The sequence below is a fragment of the Gossypium arboreum genome, chromosome 2 (assembly GCF_025698485.1).
Source record: "Gossypium arboreum isolate Shixiya-1 chromosome 2, ASM2569848v2, whole genome shotgun sequence".
Classification (NCBI taxonomy): Eukaryota; Viridiplantae; Streptophyta; class Magnoliopsida; order Malvales; family Malvaceae; genus Gossypium; species Gossypium arboreum.
In genome coordinates, this window is record NC_069071.1 from 9,750,330 (window position 1) to 9,769,821 (window position 19,492).

Below are 19,492 nucleotides of genomic sequence, written 5' to 3' on the forward strand. Positions count from 1 at the left end.
AATAAATGTATCATGAAATTGAATAAAAATAAAGCTTGGACTGATTTAATTGACCTACAGTTTTCTTTAGTTGCGAAAATGGTACTTAAATTATAGGGAAGTAATCAAATTGAAATTCAAACTCTATAATAAAATCATTTTCCCTATCAATTTTTTTTCAAGGTGTCTTTGCTATTTGTTAGTGGTATTTGACCATATTATCACATGTGTGTTAATTGGCATTTAATTTAATTAGGTAATATTTAATTATCTGTGGACACATCATTGCTTTCATGTTGTTCAACTATAAATTTTCGAATTACCATTTTTTATCAAATCCAAAAATGCGTTTCTCTTTTACAAGTACAAGAATAATACTAATTAAAAATACAAATAATATATATTCGAAAAATTATAATTAAATACAACATATTTTTTTAATATATAAATATTTATAATAGGAATATTTGTAAACTCACCTATATATGATGAGATTTAAACTAAAATAAATTTAGAGAGACCATACACATTGCTTATACATAATAAACTCAAATTCAATCTCAAATAAGAAGTATGGAATTGATCTAATCAATTTTCTCTCAATTTTTGGAAAGTTCTCTTTAGGTCTTAAAGTATTCTCATAATGAGTAACCTTTCTTTGAGTCTAACCTCAAAATTTTTTTAATTTCTTCTTGGTTTTTCTTATTGTTTTCTTGTTTTTAAGTCTAAATATTCAAAAAAAAAAGAAGAAGAAGAGGGTTTCCTTTAAGTTATAGGTGGGTTTGAGTCAGATCTTTCTTTTCGTCATTAGGATTTGCTTTTACTTTCTTCGTGGAAGTTTTATTCTGGGCTGGCTGTTAATAAGGTAAGTAAAAGGAATACACTACATTAGTACTCCAATCGATTAAGTTTTGAAATCCTTTGTTATGGAGAATGTATTTGAGATTGAACTTGAAATAAAAAGGGATGAGGTGTCTCAAGTGGCGTAGTTTACTTTGTTGGGGAAAATCATAGCAGAAAAACCTTTGAATCGAAGGGGAGTATGGAATATTCTGTGAAAAACGTGGAGGATAAGAGAGGTTATCTCAATTAGTTTCATTTGCTAATGTTGGGGGAGGGGAATGAAAAGGGCTTTGGAGAATGGACCTTGGTCTTTGATGGGGTATTGTATCATTTTGTAGCGATACGGATTACCAAAGGGGATACATGAGGTGGATTTTTCAAAGGTTTAGTTCTAGATTCAAGTTCATGGTTTGCCATTAGTAATGTTGACTAAAGAGAATGCAATGCAGAGAAGATTGGATCTAAACTAAGGCAACTCATTAAGGAAGAGAGTCTATGTGGGCATAATGGTATTGGTAGAGGCTATTTGCACATTTTTGGTGTTGTAATGACAGATGCTCCCTTAGTAGCGGGTTTTTGGGTTCCTCGTATAGACAAGGAAAATATTTGGGATGAGTTAAGGTATGAGAAACTAGATGATTTCTATTATATGTGTGGTAAGTTAAGGCATGGTATTAAGAATTGTAGGGGAATGCATTACCTAGGGATGAGAAACTGAAATATAGTCTTAGGACCCAAATATCTCAAAGTAGGAATTGAGACTTTGGAGAAGGGAAAGAGAATAAGGGTTTTTTGGGAGGGATGTCTTTTGAGGGAGAGCATCGTGAGAGTAAGGATAATGGGAGTGTAGCTAGGATATTAGGTGAATATGGGTGATTAAAAGTGATGGCAATAATAGGGAGTATGAGGTTGTAGGATGCCAGAGGTTATTGAGAAGATTGGGAAAGGGAATATGAAGAGTGGGTCTGGGTTGATTGTAAAGGGTAGAGTGGAGAGAGGTGGGTAAATATAGTGAGAGAGTTGAAAAAGTTAGAAATAATGAGATTTTTGTTGCTGGGCAGCAAGAGAGATTAGAGTTGGTGTGTAACACCCAAACTCGTATCTGTCGTCGGAGTAGGGTTACGGAGTATTACCGACCAATCAAAACAATTAACAAATAATTCATGAAAAATCATATGCATATATTAAATCATCAACAAAAATGCGAAATGTCCCTAAATCAGACTTTTAAGTTCTTAAAACTTCCTTAGAAACATTTCAGGACTAAATAGAAATCATTTGAGAAGTTAAAGAAAAAGTTGCAAAATTTTGACTACAGGGGTCAGACGAACGTGTGGCTAGGCCGTGTGACTCACATGGCCACGATACACGCTCGTGTCTCAGGCCGTGTTGGCACTCGAAGTAGGGACACACAGCCATGTCCTGGCTCGTGCCCGTGCCTGATGCGGTCGTTGAGAGCACTAAAAATATCCTATTCCCTGTAAAATAGTAAAAATAACAGTAAATGGGAAGTAGGGTCAAATCCTCAGGGATCGGATTGTTTGAATGCTCGTTCCTTGAAATCCTGGACAATTTCTTGGCCAAGAAAACCTGCGTTCCTGAAAAATAAAAAAAAAAGAATTTTTCGAAATAAAATAAAAATAGAATTTAAAGTCAAATTAAAATTGCGAAATTAAATAAATTGTGAAAATGAAAATGGAGAATATAAAAATAAACAGAGTTTGGGAAAAGAGAGAGTTTCTTATGTGGCGAGATTCCAGCCTCCGGTTGTCTTGATCCGCCTTGGGTTCAATCCTTGGCTTTTAAGTAACCTTCTCGAGCAGGATAAGCCAGTTATAGTGGAATAGAATGCCTACGACCACCAGCTCCAAGAATTTAGACTTAAGATTTGGCGGAACCTGACTCTAGCCAATAATCGATTTTGTGGGACTATCTTCTGCTAGATCATCACTTCCCAACGGCGAATACCATGCCGTTTTATCTCTTAGATTCGCCAACCTCTGACGCAGAAAGCCAACGAACCGACTGTACAACCTTCCCAAAATGTACAAAGCGGCCGTTCCTTGCACAAGTTGAAAAGATCACTTATTAAGGGACATGGATGGAAGCTTCAGCCCTGTAATGCGGAGAAGTGATGAATACCCTGTTGAGAAGGCTAAGCGTGGATTCTAAGCCTTATGAACCTTTTTTGGGGAATTTTGACAACCTTTGGCTAGATGGATTTAGTGGCTCATGATTTTTGGGGAAAAATAAAAAATAATGGAAAGGGAATTTTTATTGAAAGAAAATATCGGAAGAACAAAAAGGCTAAATTTATGGGGGAGAGAGTTTTTATAGCCAAAGATGGACAAAATTTGTGTCACTTCATCCCTTATTTATAGTACTAAGAAATCTAGTCTATTCCTAATTAAATTCTAAAAGAGAAATACAAATAAATAAATATAATTAAAGATAAATAAAAATAAATCCTAAATTTAAATCTAAATAATTATCCTTAATAATTATCCTAATATAATAAAACGTTAAATAGAGTCTTGTGCTATAAAATCTCTTCTTTTTCACTTTTTCCCTTATGTCTTCCATACTTGAATTTTTGGCACCACTTTTTTCCCTACGTTGCATGTTGGCCCATTATATATTCAAATTTGTACTTTTTGCCTTTAAATTTCCTTTTTCCTCTAATTTAATCCCTAAAAGATAAAAGATCATAAAATAACCCAAATTAGTATGATCATACTTAAAATAAACATGCAATTAGCACATAAAATACGTCGTTCTAGAGTATTATCAAATTCCCCCTACTTAGCTCATGCTTTCCCTCAAGTATGGTTCGTGTCCACTGTGGATTTAAAAATTAAGATCGACTTGGATTATTTCATGAAAATTAGGTAATTTACCAAACCTATCAAGACACCCTGTTCGTTTCTACCTTTAGTCCCCACACTTTATTAATAAGTTTTTTTTCTTTTTTTTTAAATTTAATTTAATTTTATTTATTTTTATGTAGGAATATATTGAACCTTTTGACGCAAAGAGAGATGACAGCCAAGCACCCCACCTCGGTTACTCAGCCTAGCATACTCCTAATTTTTATTTTTCTTAAGAACATATCGAACCTTTTGATGCGAAGAGAGATGACAGCCAAACACCTCACCCCGGTTACTCAGCCCAACATATTCTTAAAAATTAATTCTGATTAGCGAAGTTTTACCTAACAGGTCACACAACCTTTTGACGCGAAATACGATAACAACCCAAGCACCCTACCCTAGTTACTCAGCTAGTCACGTCTTAAGCTGTACTCATAACCACAAAAACATTATTATTTTTAAACGAAATTTTAATTTTGGAGGACTTAGGAGAAACAATTAGGTGTCAAAAATAAGTTTCAGCAACCACCTTAATAGTCATGAACATATTTTAAGCATGCAATTGTATTAAGTGTCCTCTTTGTATTTAAACTTAATCAAATTTACTAAAAGCAAAATAGGGTTGACTTTATCGATCATAATTATTCAGCCTAAAAGAAATAAAACAATGGAGATGAAATCAAACAGGCAAAATCATAACTAAATTAGTAGACAAGAAGCATGCATGTGAGTCAAACAGTGGGCAAGTTGTGGTCAAATTCTTAGGCATGAAAAGAGGTAGAATATTCTTGAAAAAAAAATTATATGGGTAGCAACGACCAAAGTAGCAGCAGCAACAAAAACAACATCTAAAACGACAGAAATAATGAGGAATGCCTCCCCCTACTTAAAACACATAGTCCTCGATGTGTAATAAATAAATAAATAGGTAAAAGAAAAGTTTAGAAGAACTCCCTGTGTAGTTACTATCGTTTATGCAAAGATCCAAGGAGGAGAAGGATTGGCGTCACATAGAGAAGAGGAAGGAGGGAAAGGCATTCGTCGCCTAAGTTGATGTGTTGGGGCACCGAGCATTGATGCCGGTGGCTGTTCACGGTGAATGATGGTTCGGCGGCGGCTCGGCTTCGGGTTCTCACCATGGTGTTGGAGAAATTGGCAATGGAGGGGGTAGAAGGAAGGTGCGGCTGCTGGTGGGGGTTTGGGGGTGTATAGGTGGAGCGTTTGGCTGAAGGGTTAATGTTTGGTTGCAGGTTGTAGGTAGTCAGTGGAAGGGATGCGCTATTCCTGGTTGGAATAGAGATAGGATAAGGGCTATTTCATGCCAATTTTTTTTTTGTTTTTCTCATTGTTCTCCTTATTTTCACATCGGTGTACCTAGATAAAAGAAGAGAAATTAATTATCACCCAAACAAAATAAAGTAATAAATAATAAAATAAAATAAAGTAATGAATAAATAAATAATAAAATAATAAAATAAAATAAAATAAAAATTGGGTTGCCTCCCAATAAGCGCTTGTTTAACGTTGCTAGCTTGACGCCTTAACTAGTATTGGGGCTATTCCAGCTGAATTCTTTCGTTCGTATGGGTTTGGAAATTCTCTTTTTTTTTTATCACATCTGCCATATTTGAGTTTAATCATCATTGCATCTCTTTACTTGGTTTCATATTTTCCTCAAAGGGGTTGATCCCTTTTAAGTCGATAATGGTCTCATCATTCTCTAAAACTGTGAATTTGAGATGCTTGGGAAGTAGTTTTAATTTCAGACCTGGTGCCTACACAATAGAAGGTAGAAGTTTAGTATCCATAGGAGCCAATAATTTATTAACAGATTCAAAGTCATCAAACATCATTTTAGATTTATCTCCATAAGATGACTCAAAAGTTTTTTCTACTGATGAGTCAATTATGTCGACACGGTTTACATCCAAGACTTCACTTGGGTGACTAATAGTGCCATAAACATTAAAATTCACGATCCACCCATCAAACTCCATCGTGAGGGTTCCACTTCGTACGTCAATCTTAGTATTTGCAGTACCAAGGAAAGGTCGCCCCAATAAGATGTCTAAAGACCCAGGAGTGTTATCCTTCGCCATTTTTATCACATAGAAATCTACAGGGAAGATAAGCCCATTTACTTGACTAATAAGTCCTCGAGGACTCCTTCGGGATGCACAATAGACCTGTTTGCCAACTGAATGATAACACCTGTCTTTGTCAAAAAACCCACGTTAAGTGATTCATAAATAGAAAAAGGCATGACATTTATGGAGGCCCCTAAATCACATATAGCCTTCTTCATTCCTAAATGACCTATTTTGCATGGTATCGCAAACATGCCTCTATTTTTACATTTCGTTGGCATTTTCCACTGTAACACTGCAGATACATTATTACCAACACTTAACTTTTCATTACTTGTTAATTTTCGTTTGTTGGTACAGAGTTCTTTAAGGAACTTGGCATATCGCAGAATTTGTCTTATGGCATCCAACAGTGGTATATTGATCTTGACATTTCTTAATTTTTCAAGGATCTCTTTGTCTTCCTTGCCCTTTTGACATTGATTTAATCGTCCTGGAAATGGAGGTTGAATTTTTGGCAATGGGGGGTTTTGCTTGGACTTGTTCGTCACTTTTGGGATTTTCCTGGGCGATTTCTTGGCCAAGATTCCTACCAGGAATTGGTTCAGTACCTTTCCACTTCGCAACGTCACTGCATTTATGTGTTGTCTCGGGTTCGGTTCTGTTTGTGACGACAACTTCCCTTGAGAACTTATGTTCTCAATTGATGTGGTCAATTCTCTTATAGATGCCTCAGTTTTCTATTGAAAATCAAACATATTAGCTACTAATTTATTGACCAAAGTTTCTAGAGAATTATCTAAATCTTGTGGTTTTTGTGGAACCTGATTTTGTATGGCTGGTTATATCGTGGATTGGTGATTGCGATTTTCGTGACAGGTAAGTTTTATATATTTATAATTAATCGTTCTTAAAATTAACTATTATCACGATGTAGGCAAGTGTACCTATCGAACAGTAGTATAGTTTTAGCAAGATCGGATTGTCAAACCCAAAGGAACTAAAAGTACTAGTAATGACTGTCTTTTTATTATCTAGCCTAAGAATAAGGGGTTTCTATTTTAACTAACAATTATCTAAACTAAGAATTCACGGAAAATAGAATTGGGGAATTACTTGTGGAAAAATGATTGAATTAAGACAATACCTAAGGAAGAATCCACCTAAACTTCACTTGTTATTCTGACTCCGAATCGGATGATTTATTCATTTAACTTGTTCCGTAGAGATCCCTAAGCTATATTATTATCCCTATTTAAGACTAATAACATCTAATCCCTAGATTGAATAATTGAAACTTTTCTCAAATTAACACCCTAGGGTTGCATTAACTCGATCTATGGATCCTGTTATTAGGTTTCACCCTAATCCGGCAAAATCTTGTCACCCTATCTCTAGGCGCGCAATCAACTCCGCTTAATTATGACAAATGCACTCTTAAACAGGGTCTATTCCTCCTCTGAATAAGAGCTTGTCTTGAATCAGTATCTTGGGATATCAAAACAAGAATTAAGAGCACATAATTAAGAACAAGTTAAATATTTATCATACAATTCAGAAAATAATAACAAGATTTATCTTAGGTTTCATTCCCCTTAGGAATTTAGGGGATTTAGTTCATAACTAAAAAGGAAAACATCACAGAAGAATAATGAATACAAAACATAAAGAAAACCCAAAACTCTTAAAGGGAAATTGAGGGGAGATCTTCATCTTGATGGTGAATTCGGCTTCTAAGATGGATCAATGGGCTTCTCTTAAGCAGTTCCCTGCCTCCTTTCTCTCCGTCCCTTTTCCTCTTCCTTTAGGGTGTATTTATAGGCTTTAGAATGCCTAAAAGCCCTCAAAATTAGCCTTTTCCGAATTGGACTCAACTTGGGCTCGGCAGGGACACGCCCGTGTGCGATTACTTCAGCCTGCACTTGAGCCTGTTAGAAATGGCACGGGCGTGTGTTCTACCCGTGTGAGTCGTGCTTCGATTCTGCCAAATTGACACGGTCGTGTGGTCTGCCCGTGTGAGGAAGTCCAGGCCATGTTGATTTCATACGTTGGCCCATTTTCTCCGTTTTTGGCCCGTTTCTCATTCGCTCTCCTATGCTCACCTAAGTATAAAACATGAAATTAAGGCATTAGGAGCATCGAATTCACCAATTCTAAAAAAAAATAATCCATAAAATGTGTTAAGCATGGGGTAAAAATATGTATAAATTACGGTTTATCAAATACTCCCACACTTAAGCATTTGCTTGTCCTCAAGCAAAATCCTCAACTCATAATCAAAATAAATCCTTCTCAACTTATAATCTCTATAAAAAATATCTCAAAATAATCCACAAGTAATCATACATTGAGAATTCAACTAAAAGAACATTAGAGCTTCAAACATTCCAAGTTGAGTATTTAATCATGCAAAACTTAGGCATCTCCCCTTATCTAAGTGGTTACCTCGATTCGAAATCTCACGGAGTTTAACATCCTCATTAAAGATTCACTCAAATCACTCAAAGTGTTTAAGGACAATGAAAGTAGCACTCATCAGTCAATATGAAAAGTTATTACCATAAGCTTGCATGAAAATCAAATCTCCACCACTATAAATTGAGATGAGACATCAATCAAAAGGTCTTTAGAGGGTTGTAACGCGGCTTTGGTTAGGGGGTATGGTCACAAGTTGAAAGAAATGATTAGAATCGAGATTGAATTGAAAAATCACTTAACTAGAAAAAGATTTAATCATCACTTGCGTACAACAGAGCTTCTTCTCAGAATATGAGATTTAAATACTTAAGCTCAAAAACAAAAGATTACTACTGATGTGTATACACAGTTTTTTTTTAAGAACAAGTTAAATAACATAGACTAACTGTTAAGAACAAGACATAGCTGAGCAACTATTTCAATTCAAATCTCGACAAAAATAGGGATCAAATTTAATTTAGGGGATTTCAACAATAATGGGTTAAGGGTTAATATTAAGGGTAATACAAGAAATGGATTGTTAGCTCAACGGGGTTCACTAAGGGTTAATCGTGGAGGTAGGCTTTTCATGACATAAGTGGGTTAATCCTAAGTGCCTTAATCATTTTGACATATCAAACCAGATGGTGTGGTCTTGACATGGATAATCAAGCAAGTTCTAGAATAACAGTTCAATACTGTCGCATTTAAAGCAATAATAAAAGTGAGCATGAAAGAATTAATAGATGCTTTAAACTTGTGAATTCTAATTTAAGATAATACCTAGACTTGGGGAAACAACCTAAAATTTTTAAATTCTTAAAAATCAACTTATCATGCTTGATTCCCTAATATCTTAAATTTTAAACAATCAATGCATAAATGCCTATGTTTTAATTCAAGATATATCAATAAAAGTCATAAATCAATCAAAATTTATCCTAAACATGATATGAGAGCTTTTCAAGAGAACAAGGCAATCATTGAGGGATTTTTTCTGATAGTGAAATGAATACCCCCCCACACTTAAGATGTACATTGCCCTCAATGTACAAAGATAGATATAAGAATATAAAAATAAGATAGGGAGAGAAGTGAAACTTCCTAAATGATGAATGAATTTTCTTGAACTGGAGTTTTAGAGAATAATCAGCGTGAGGGTAGAGGAGGATACTCCGGCGGTAGAGGTTTATTAGTCCATAAGTCCTGCGCCAAAAGAATATTATATCTAGCAGTGGCTATGGTCGTGGTCAAGCAGGACATGGTAGTCATGGAGAACCTTTCCTGGTGGAGTTTTTAGTTCCTATGTGATGATGAGCTTTGGAGCTTTTTATAACTGTGATAGCATCAGGAACTCTTTTAGAAAACATATAAGGAAAAATGATTACTCGGTAGGAAATAGCCGGAATTCAAAATTGTTAAATAAAAATTATAAATCCTAATAAAAATAAAATGAAAGAAAAATAAAAAGTAGTCTTAAAATAAAATAAAAGTAAAAACATAAAATAATAAATGAAAGTTTTTAAACATCTTCATCGCTAGATGGTTCGCGAGGTGGGGGTGGCGATGAGATGTGGAGGTGCTGACAGATCTGCTGTAGAGTAGCATCAATGTTTCCAAATCGTTGAAAACACTGCTGCTCGAATCGTGTGAGTCGCTCAGAAATGTCAGTATATGAAGCCGCCACATGAACTGGACGAGAGGGTGCTGGTGGCTGAGACGGTGGGTCCTCGTGCTATGGAGGGACATCATCAGTAATATCCTCGGGGGCCTCCTCCTCGGCAGATTGGGTGAGACGATATTGAGGAGGGTAGGTTCTTCGGAGCTTTTCGATCATCCTCATGCTTAGCATGCTTAAGATGCCTTGTGGAGACATCTGGCCAATGAGGGTCAAGGATGATTCCTGGGCTGCGGTGTTGAGGAGCCTAAAGTGTCAAGCCAACCGACTAACATAGGGCCAATGGAGATGACCCCCTTCCTATGCCACTCCGTCTAGTGTTGAATGGCGAGGACGATGAAATAGGTAAGGTCGATGATGTGCCCGTGCGACATACACCATAGAAAGTAGGCGTCGTGAGTGTTAACGACGCCAGTGCTTTCTCGCTTTCCTATTAATGTCTGAGCCAAAATGGCGTGTAGGTACCTCAGAGATGAAGGAAGAGCCGATGCCTTGGAGTGGCTAGAATTATAGGTGGCTGAACCTAGTACTAGTGCGTCCCAGCACCGTGAAGAAGAACGATGGATATGGCCGTTGAGAGTATCTAAGTCATTCTCCTCCTTGAACTCCTCTGTATATAAGCCTAGTGCAGTACCGAATTCTGGGACGCTAAAATGGAGGACTAATCTGCCTAGGCAAAATTACACCATACCAGAATCATCGTAGTTTGTCATTACGGTCTGAAGATGAAACGTTAAGCATAGTTTTATCGTGAGCTCGAGATATGTTGGCTCGATGATCCCAAAGAAAATATCCCAAGGATTGGTGGTTAGGAGGGCTCGAATTACATCAGCCAACTAAACTTGTTCTACTGCAGCCCAGTCGATGCAGCAGCCTGTAATTAAAGGTCAGGCCCGGAATATTTGGAAAAGTTCTTCTTGCGGCCCGATGGAGAATTAGAGGAAAGGGTGGCAAATTTTTGTGGTAGGACCCGAGGAAGATGACGCTCCCTTCCTTTTCTTTGAAATAGGGACAGCGGTCTTCTTTCCTCGTGAAGACGACATTGTATACTTGCAATATAAAGAATAATGATAGTAGGTAAACAAATTTGAAAAGGAAAAAGCCATGAATTTGAACTAACGATTTCAGCCAAAACTACTAATACTAAGCAAACTCAACCAAAATAATCAATTTGATAGTCTAATTTCATGACATTGGCATGGTAATAGCATGAGAATGAGCATAGTAATGGCATGGGTATGACAAGAGAATGAAGCTTTCTTAATAACGCGGTTCAACATGCAATGTATACTGAGTAACCTATGAATGCAAATTAAATGATAGAATAATGAGCAAAAATGAAAATAGTACAAGAAAACTGAAGACTATTTTGATAATAAGCATTAGAAATAAGTAAAATAGAAGTGAAGGGAGAAAACAAACACTAAGGGAGAGAGATTGAGCATAAAAAAATGGAGTGGGAAGCGGTGCACGGGCGTGGCAAGGAGGGCGTGTGGACTTGCAGTGGTTAGGGTTAGGGTTTTTGGGTGAAGAAGACAATGAATAATGCAGCCTATTTATAGATTTTGAGGCACACGGCCAGGGAACACGCCCGTGTTCCCTAATTTTTTCCCGTGTGACTCGCAAATTTTAAATTTGGGCGCGTCTGACATTTTGTCCACGCCCGTGTCCCTTTGGCGTGTGGGTGCACACGGCCGTGTCGCACGATTGTGTCTGGTTTCATTCGTTTCTCCCACTTTCGTGTATGTAGGCCCACGCTCGTGTTAACTTAACAGGTTCACCCACAGTTTTTTGGCACGGGCGTGTCGCACGCCCGTGTTAATTTGATAGGTTCGGTCATGGGTTCAAGGCACGGGTGTGTCTCACGACCGTGCTATTTTTGCAGGTTTGCCTACGGCCATGTCGCACGGCCGTGGTGATTTGTCATAGCCCGTGTTGGGGAAATCTTTGCCCTGTTTCCACACGATCATAAGCACGCCCGTGTGCTTGGCCGTGTCTGTGTGGTAAAGCTGTATTTAAAAGCTCCGTTAGTAAGTTAGGTGTTAAACACTAAAATTGAAAAATGTTAATACAGTTAGTGCTCGGGTTGCCTCATGAGAAGCACTTATTTATAGTCTAAGCTCGACTTACCTCTCCATTGAATGGTCATGGTGGTTCGAAGAGTTTATACTCCTTATTCCTACTATCATTCTCATCAAAATAAGGTTTTAAACAGGTGTTGTTTACCTTAAAAGTGCCAAACTTGGGATGACTTACCTCGACTGTACCGAATAGGAAAATGCTAAGTACCGTAAGAGGGATTTCTTCATTCAGTTTGGTAGTGACAATGTGAGGATCTGCGACATCTAATAATACTTTATCTCCAACCTTAAGTTGATTTAGGAAGGTATTGAGCTCGTTCTGGCGTAGTTTTTGTTTATCGTGTGTTCTTGGTTTATGCGTCCGCCATTCATCTAGCTCCTCGATTTGTAGCCTTTGATCTTTATGAATAGGCTCTGCTACTACTTGAGAATGGCTCATGTACTTCCTTCAGACTTATTTCCTACAAAATAGGTTGCACTATATTGTCAGTTTTAGTAGAATGGTTTAGACGATCACCTTCAATTTCCGATGTGTTACCAGAATTGCGAGCTTGAGTGGTGATTGTTTCGTCTCCCACACGGAGTGTGAGCTCATTTGTGCCAACATCAATAATCGTTTTAGTAGTTGCTAAAAAGGGCCGTCCTAAAATCAAAGGAGTGTTGCTATCCTCCTCTATGTCTAGAACAATGAAGTTAATGGGAAATATAAATTTATCGATTTTAACTAGCACATCTTCAATAATACCCCTAGGAAATCTTGTAGTCTTATCTGTTAATTGAATGCTCATCCTAGTCTGTTTGGGTTTCCCAAGACCTAATTGTTTGAACATTTTGTAGGGCATGACGTTAATACTAGCCTCTAAATCAGCTAATGCATTATTAACATCTAAACTACCAATTAAGCAAGGAATCGTAAAACTCCTTGGATCTTTTAGTTTGTTGGGTAGTTTATTCTGTAGAATAGCTGAGCAAACTGCGTTTAGCTCCACATGCGATGCCTCGTCCAACTTCTATTTATTTGTTAAAAGCTCCTTTAAGAATTTCATTGCGTTTGACATCTGCGATAGAGCTTCAATAAATGGTAAGTTAATATGTAATTTTTTTAAGAGTTTAAGGAATTTACCAAATTGTTCATCTGAGCGGTCTTTCCTTGTCGCATTGGGGTATGACACATGAGGTTTATATTTGACATTAATTGATTTGTTTTTATTATGACCTACCTCACCTTGATCTCTACTCACCACAGTTTCTTGCCTCGGTTCTGGCTCAGGCTCAACGAATCCTTCTTCATCTTGAACATTAATCACGTTGAGTTGTTCCCTTGGGTTGGGTTCAGTATTACTTGGCAAGCTACCTTGTGGTCGTTCGAAGGTTAGTTTGGAAAGCTGGCCTATCTGAGTTTCGAGCCCTTGGATCGACGCTTGTTGGTTTTTAAATGTTGTCTCGGTGTTCTGGAAACTGGTTTCTGACACTGAGATAAATTTAGATAGTATCTCTTCAAGGTTTGATTTCTTTTCCTATTGATAGGGTGGTTGTTGAAAACCCAGAGGATGTTGTGGTCTTTGATTTCCTTGACCGCCCCACGAGAAATTGGGATGGTTCCTCCAACCTGCATTATAAGTGTTATTATATGGGTTATTTTGGGATGTAGAGTTATTGTTACCCATATATTGGACTTGTTCCTCCCCGATGCTAGGGTTGAGGGGTTGATACTTTGTGCATGCTCCTCCTCCATTCGTCTCGCACCTCATTACTGGATGTACTTGAGTAGAACCAAGTAAACCATCAATCTTTTTATTTAGAAGTTCTACCTGGTTTGACAGCATAGTAACCGAATCGACATTAAAAACGCCTGCTGTTTTAGTTGGCTTAGTCCTCATGACTTGCCACTAATAGTTATTCAGTGACATCTCTTCAATAAATTCATAAGCCTCTCCATGTGTTTTGTTGTTGATGATTCCCCCGGCTGTTGCAACAATCATTTGCCTTGTCAAGGGGTTCATACCATTGTAGAATGTTTGAACTTGCAACCATAGAGGTAGTCCATGGTGAGGACACCTTCGCAGTAGGTCCTTAGATCTCTCCCATGCATCGTAAAGAGTTTCTAAGTCCATTTGCACAAATGAAGAGATATCATTACGTAATTTGGCTGTTTTAGTCGGCGGGAAATATTTTAATAGAAATTTTTCGGTCATTTGTTCCCAAGTAGTAATTGACCCTGTGGTAACGAGTTCAACCGCTATTTAGCTTTGTTCCTCAATGAAAAAGGGAATAACAGAAGATGAATGGCATCATCAGAAACGCCATTAATTTTAAATGTATCACAGAATTCCAGGAAATTTTCCAAGTGAGTGTTTGGATCCTCATCCTGCAAACCATTAAATTGAACAAATCGCTGTATCATTTGAATAGTGTTAGTTTTTAGTTGAAAATTATTTGCAGCAATAGCAGACCTCACTATACTTGACTCAGTTCCTGTTAAAGTAGGTTTAGCATAATCATACATAGTACGAGGAGCAGGATTTTGATTTGCTTGTTCAACGGGTATCGCAGGAGGTAGCTGATTGTCTTGGTTTTCAGCCATCTCCTCAGTTGGGGTTTGAATATCTTCCTCTTGCTTGTTCTCTATGTATCTGAAGCTTCGCCTTATTTCTGTTTGGTTTCTACGAATTGTGCGATTGATTTCTTCGTCAAAAAGTAGTGGTCCTGACTTCTAGTCATAAACTATAAAAACTTGCCAAGATAAAGAAAAAGTAAATTAATAAATAAATAAAATAGAATTAACTTGCAAGAAAAATAAATGACTAAAGTAATAAAAATTGAGTGTTCCTAATATCTTAGTTCCCTGGCAACAGCGCCAAAAACTTGATCGCAATTTTCGTGACAGGTAAGTTTTATATATTTATAATTAATCATTCTTGAAACTAACCATTATCACGATGTAGGCAAGTGTACCTATCGAACAGTAGTATAGTTTTAGCAAGACCGGATTGTCAAACCTAAAGGAACTAAAAGTACTAGTAATGATTGTCTTTTTGTTAAAGCATGAAATTAAAGCATAAGGAGCATCGAATTCACCAATTCTAAGGAAAAATCATCCATAAAATGTGTTAAGCATGGGGTAAAAATATGTATAAATTACGGTTTATCAATTGGCTCCATATCTTAAGTTAGGGTGGTCCTTCCATCCTGGGTTGTACGTGTTAGCGTAAGGGTCTTATCGCCTTTGTGGTGGCCTAGGGAAATTTCCCACAACATCTAAATGAGCCATAGTATCATCATACAAACTGGGACATGCATCAATTGTATGTTCAGGTGTAGCACATATTTCGCATACTTGGGCTAGCTTTTCTTTTTCTGGAACAAGAGAACTTATATTATTAGTAAGTCTATCAACTGTATCTTCTAAGGTTGAATTACTTAGCTGGTGAACCCTTCTAGGGGGTTCAGGATTGGCCCAAAGTTGCTGAGTTTTTGCAACCATCGTGGAGATTAAGTCTCTTGCTTGTTGTGGAGTCATGTTGACCAACGCTCCTCCACTAGCGACGTCTACCATATTCATCTCTATGGGTTTCAAGCCTTCATAAAAGTACTTGAGCAAAGACTGTTCCGTTATATCGTGGCAACTTGCACACAACTTTTTAAATTGATCCTAATAGTCATACAAAGACTTTGTGTCTTTTTGCCTTATTCCCACAATTTCTCTTCTTAACTCAACTGCATGGGATGCTGGAAAAAACCTGTTGAGAAACAAATGAGAAAGATCATCCCAAGTCGTTACGGACCCAGGAGGTAAATAAAATAACCATTCCCTAGCAGAATCTGCTAAGGAAAAAGGAAAAGTTTGCAATTTGATTTGGTCTTCAGTTACCCCCTGAGGTTTCATACTAAGACAAACCATATGAAACTCTTTGAAATGCTTATAGGGATTTTCGTTTTGCAGCCCACGAAAAGTTGACAGTAGTTGAATTAACCTTGAATTTAATTCGAAATTAGTATCTATAGTAGGAAGCGTGATGCATAGTAGAGGTTGTTCTACCGGCACTTTGGCTAGTTACCGAATTGTCTGAGCCATAGGTTGAGGTGCTAGATTAGGGTTTTTGTTAACCTTAGCGTTAAGCACTTCTTCTGGGGAATTGACTTCTTTTTTTTTGCTATCAAATGTTTGAGTAGGGTTTTCGTTAACCATAGACTCTGCTTCGTCGTCGATTTTGATTTCTAACAGTGGATTACTTTGAGTCCCAACTACCGCTGGTTGCTTTTTCCTTAGCTTTGTTTCCTTTAGCTTTGTTTCCTTGCGATTAGCTCTCGTAGTCTTTTCAATCTTTGAATCAAACGCAAGAGTACCTGGAGCAGATCTGGTCATCAGAAACAAAAAACAAGATTAGTACGTTGCCAGTCCTTGGCAATGGCGCCAAAATTTGATGCAGTCGTTGAGAGCACAAAAAATATCCTATTCCCTGTAAAATAGTAAAAATAATAGTAAATGGGAAGTAGGGTCGAATCCTCAAGGATCGAATTGTACGAATACTCGTTCCTTGAAATCTTGGACAATTTCTTAGCCAATAAAACTTGCGTTCCTGAAAAATAAAAAACAGAATTAAGAAATTTGAAATAAAATAAAAACAGAATTTAAAGTCGAATTAAAATTACGAAATTAAATAAATTGTGAAAATTAAAATGGAGAATATAAAAATAAACAGAGTTTGAGAAAAGAGAGAGTTTCTTATATGGAGAGATTCCAGCCTCCGGTTGTCTCGATCCGCCTAGGGTTCAATCCTTGGCTTTTAAGTAACCTTCTCAAGCAGGATAAGCCAGTTATAGTGGAAGAGGACGCCTACGACCACCAGCTCCAAGAATTTAAACTTAAGATTTGGCGGAACCTGACTCTAGCCAATAATCGCTTTTGTGGGACTATCTTCTGCTAGATCATCACTTCCCAACGACGAATACCACGCTATTTTGTCTCTTGGATTCGCCAACCTCTGAAGCAGAAAGCTAACGAACTGACAGTGCAACCTTCCCAAAACGTACAAAGCGGCTGTTCCTTGCACAAGTTGAAAAGATCACCTATTAAGGGACATGAACGGAAGCATCAGCCTTGTAATGCAGAGAAGCGATGAATACCCTGTTGAGAAGGCTAAGCGCAGATTATAAGCCTCATGAACCTTTTTTGGGGAATTTTGACAACCTTTGGCTAGATGGATTTAGCGGCTCATGATTTTTGGGAAAAAACAAAAAATAATGGAAAGAGAATTTTTATTGAAAGAAAATATGTGAAGAACAAAAAGACTAAATTTATGGGGGAGAGAGTGTTTACAGCCAAAGATGGACAAAATTTGTGTCACTTCATCCCCTATTTATAGTACTAAGAAATCTAGCCTATTCTTAATTAAATTCTAAAAGATAAATACAAATAAATAAAGATAATTAAAGATAAATAAAAATAAATCCTAAATTTAAATCTAAATAATTATCCTTAATAATTATCCTAATATAATAAAACATTAAATAGAGTCTTGTGCTATAAAATCTCTTCTTCTGCATTTTTGCCCTTATGTCTTCCATACTTACATTTTTGGCACCACCTTTTTCCCTACGTTGCATGTTGACCCATTATATATTCAAATTTGCACTTGTTGCCTTTAAATTTCCTTTTGTCTCCAATTTAATCCCTAAAAGATAAAAGATCATAAAGTAACCCAAATTAGTAGAATCATACTCAAAATAAACATGCAATTAGCACTAAAATATGTTGTTTTAGAGTATTATCAGTGCCCGTGTAACTCACAGACTTGGGTCACACGGTCAAGCCGCACACCTGTGTGCCAGCCCTGTGAGACTTGAAATGGCCTCACACACCTGTGTGCCAGGCCGTATGCTAGGCCGTGTAACTGCCTGATTAGCATGCAAAGGAACATATAGGGGACACATGGGCATGTCTCCAGGCCGTGAGTCACACATGGCTAAGATACACACCCGTGTCTTAGGCCATGTGGAAAATTTTTTACCTAAAACAAGCATTTTCCAAAACCACTCAAGCATGATCACTTTACCCGTCTATGCACATCTAAAAAGGGTCTTAAGTAACAACAAACATTGTCAAACATACTCAAGAAAGCATCTTAAATGCCTAAACAATGTGCCCTTATTGACACCACATATAATTCTATCATCAACAACTAATATACCATCCATAGGTATCTCAATAAACATAAATATACAAATAATTGAATTTGCTAAATGCACAATCTACATATATCATTCCTATTCAATTCACAACCCAAGTGACACAAAGAATAGCTTTACTTTATCTACAAAATAAACAACCTAGGTAAATCACCAAAATAACCAAATCATTTAAGCAAACATTACTTTCAAGTATTGCATAAAACTTTAAACATGTATTTACAATTATACACTTAAAAATTCATATTCCCTAGAACTTACTAAACAAAAGGGATACTATCACTAAATTTGCATCCTAGGTACATGCCTAAAACACAAAAGAAAACGTCACCAACATTGAGTACGGGATTCTTGAAGGATTTCGAGTCTGGTTCTACTATTTATCTAACCTACAAGGTATAAATCAATTTACTATTAATAGGTTCCATTTATCAGCTAACCATAAGAAGAAACAATATTAATATGAAATTATAACTTAACCAAATAAAATTTCAGTTCTTTCGATAATTCAAGTAACCTTGTCACAAGATCTATTAGCAACGTGGCATCCAGTGCCTAGCGTTAAACCGTAGAGGAGATTGCACCTAACGCTAGTCAGATTAACCAATAGTATTGAGTGTAAGCCCAGCTCTAGTTGGATAAACCAAAAATATTTGCACCCAGTGCTAGTTGGGTATACCGACGATAATAATTGTGAGCCCAGCTCTAGTTGGATGAACAAAGGGTGTTTGCGCCCAGCGCTACTCAGATAAACCGACAGTTGTGTGGCCAGCACTAGTTAGACAAGCTGACAAAGATTGCTGTAACACCCCAAACCGGGCCCAGACGTTACGACCGAATCCGGCGTGTCACATTGAAGTATTTTTCGAAAACCATGTTTTCATTGAAAACCCTTCTTGATGTTTAGAAACTTTTACCGTTTAAACTTGAATAAAACCTTAGCCTTATTTTTTTTTTCCAAAACGTGATTCATTGTAATAATCAAAGTATTGTTAACAACCTTGTAAAATCTTATGGGAAACTTTGAAAACTTGTAAACCTTTGTAGTGGCAGAAACATGTTATTTTAAAAAAACAGTTAAGTATCGAAAAAAAATCAAACCTTCTTTGTCATGGCTTAAAGTGAATGGATACTACGCACCAGGTAGGATTCAAGAAAAGAGGAGGTGAGTCAATTAGACTGCTTAAGTACCTAGCTCTTCCATGATCCAATCCTAGACATGCATACATCCATTGCCACCCTTTAAGCTTATTACTTGTCCACGAACAACAAATTAAGTTTAAGTCTATTTAAAATATTTATTTCCTT

General features: G+C 37.0%; 1 non-coding gene across 1 annotated transcript; it reads left to right on the forward strand.

Annotated features, from left to right (window-relative positions):
* The first annotated feature begins 14,035 nt into the window (after positions 1–14,035).
* On the forward strand, positions 14,036–14,141 carry LOC128289524 (small nucleolar RNA R71). Its single transcript, XR_008279169.1, has one exon. It is a non-coding gene; the product is annotated as a small nucleolar RNA R71 (small nucleolar RNA).
* The last annotated feature ends 5,351 nt before the right edge of the window (positions 14,142–19,492 follow it).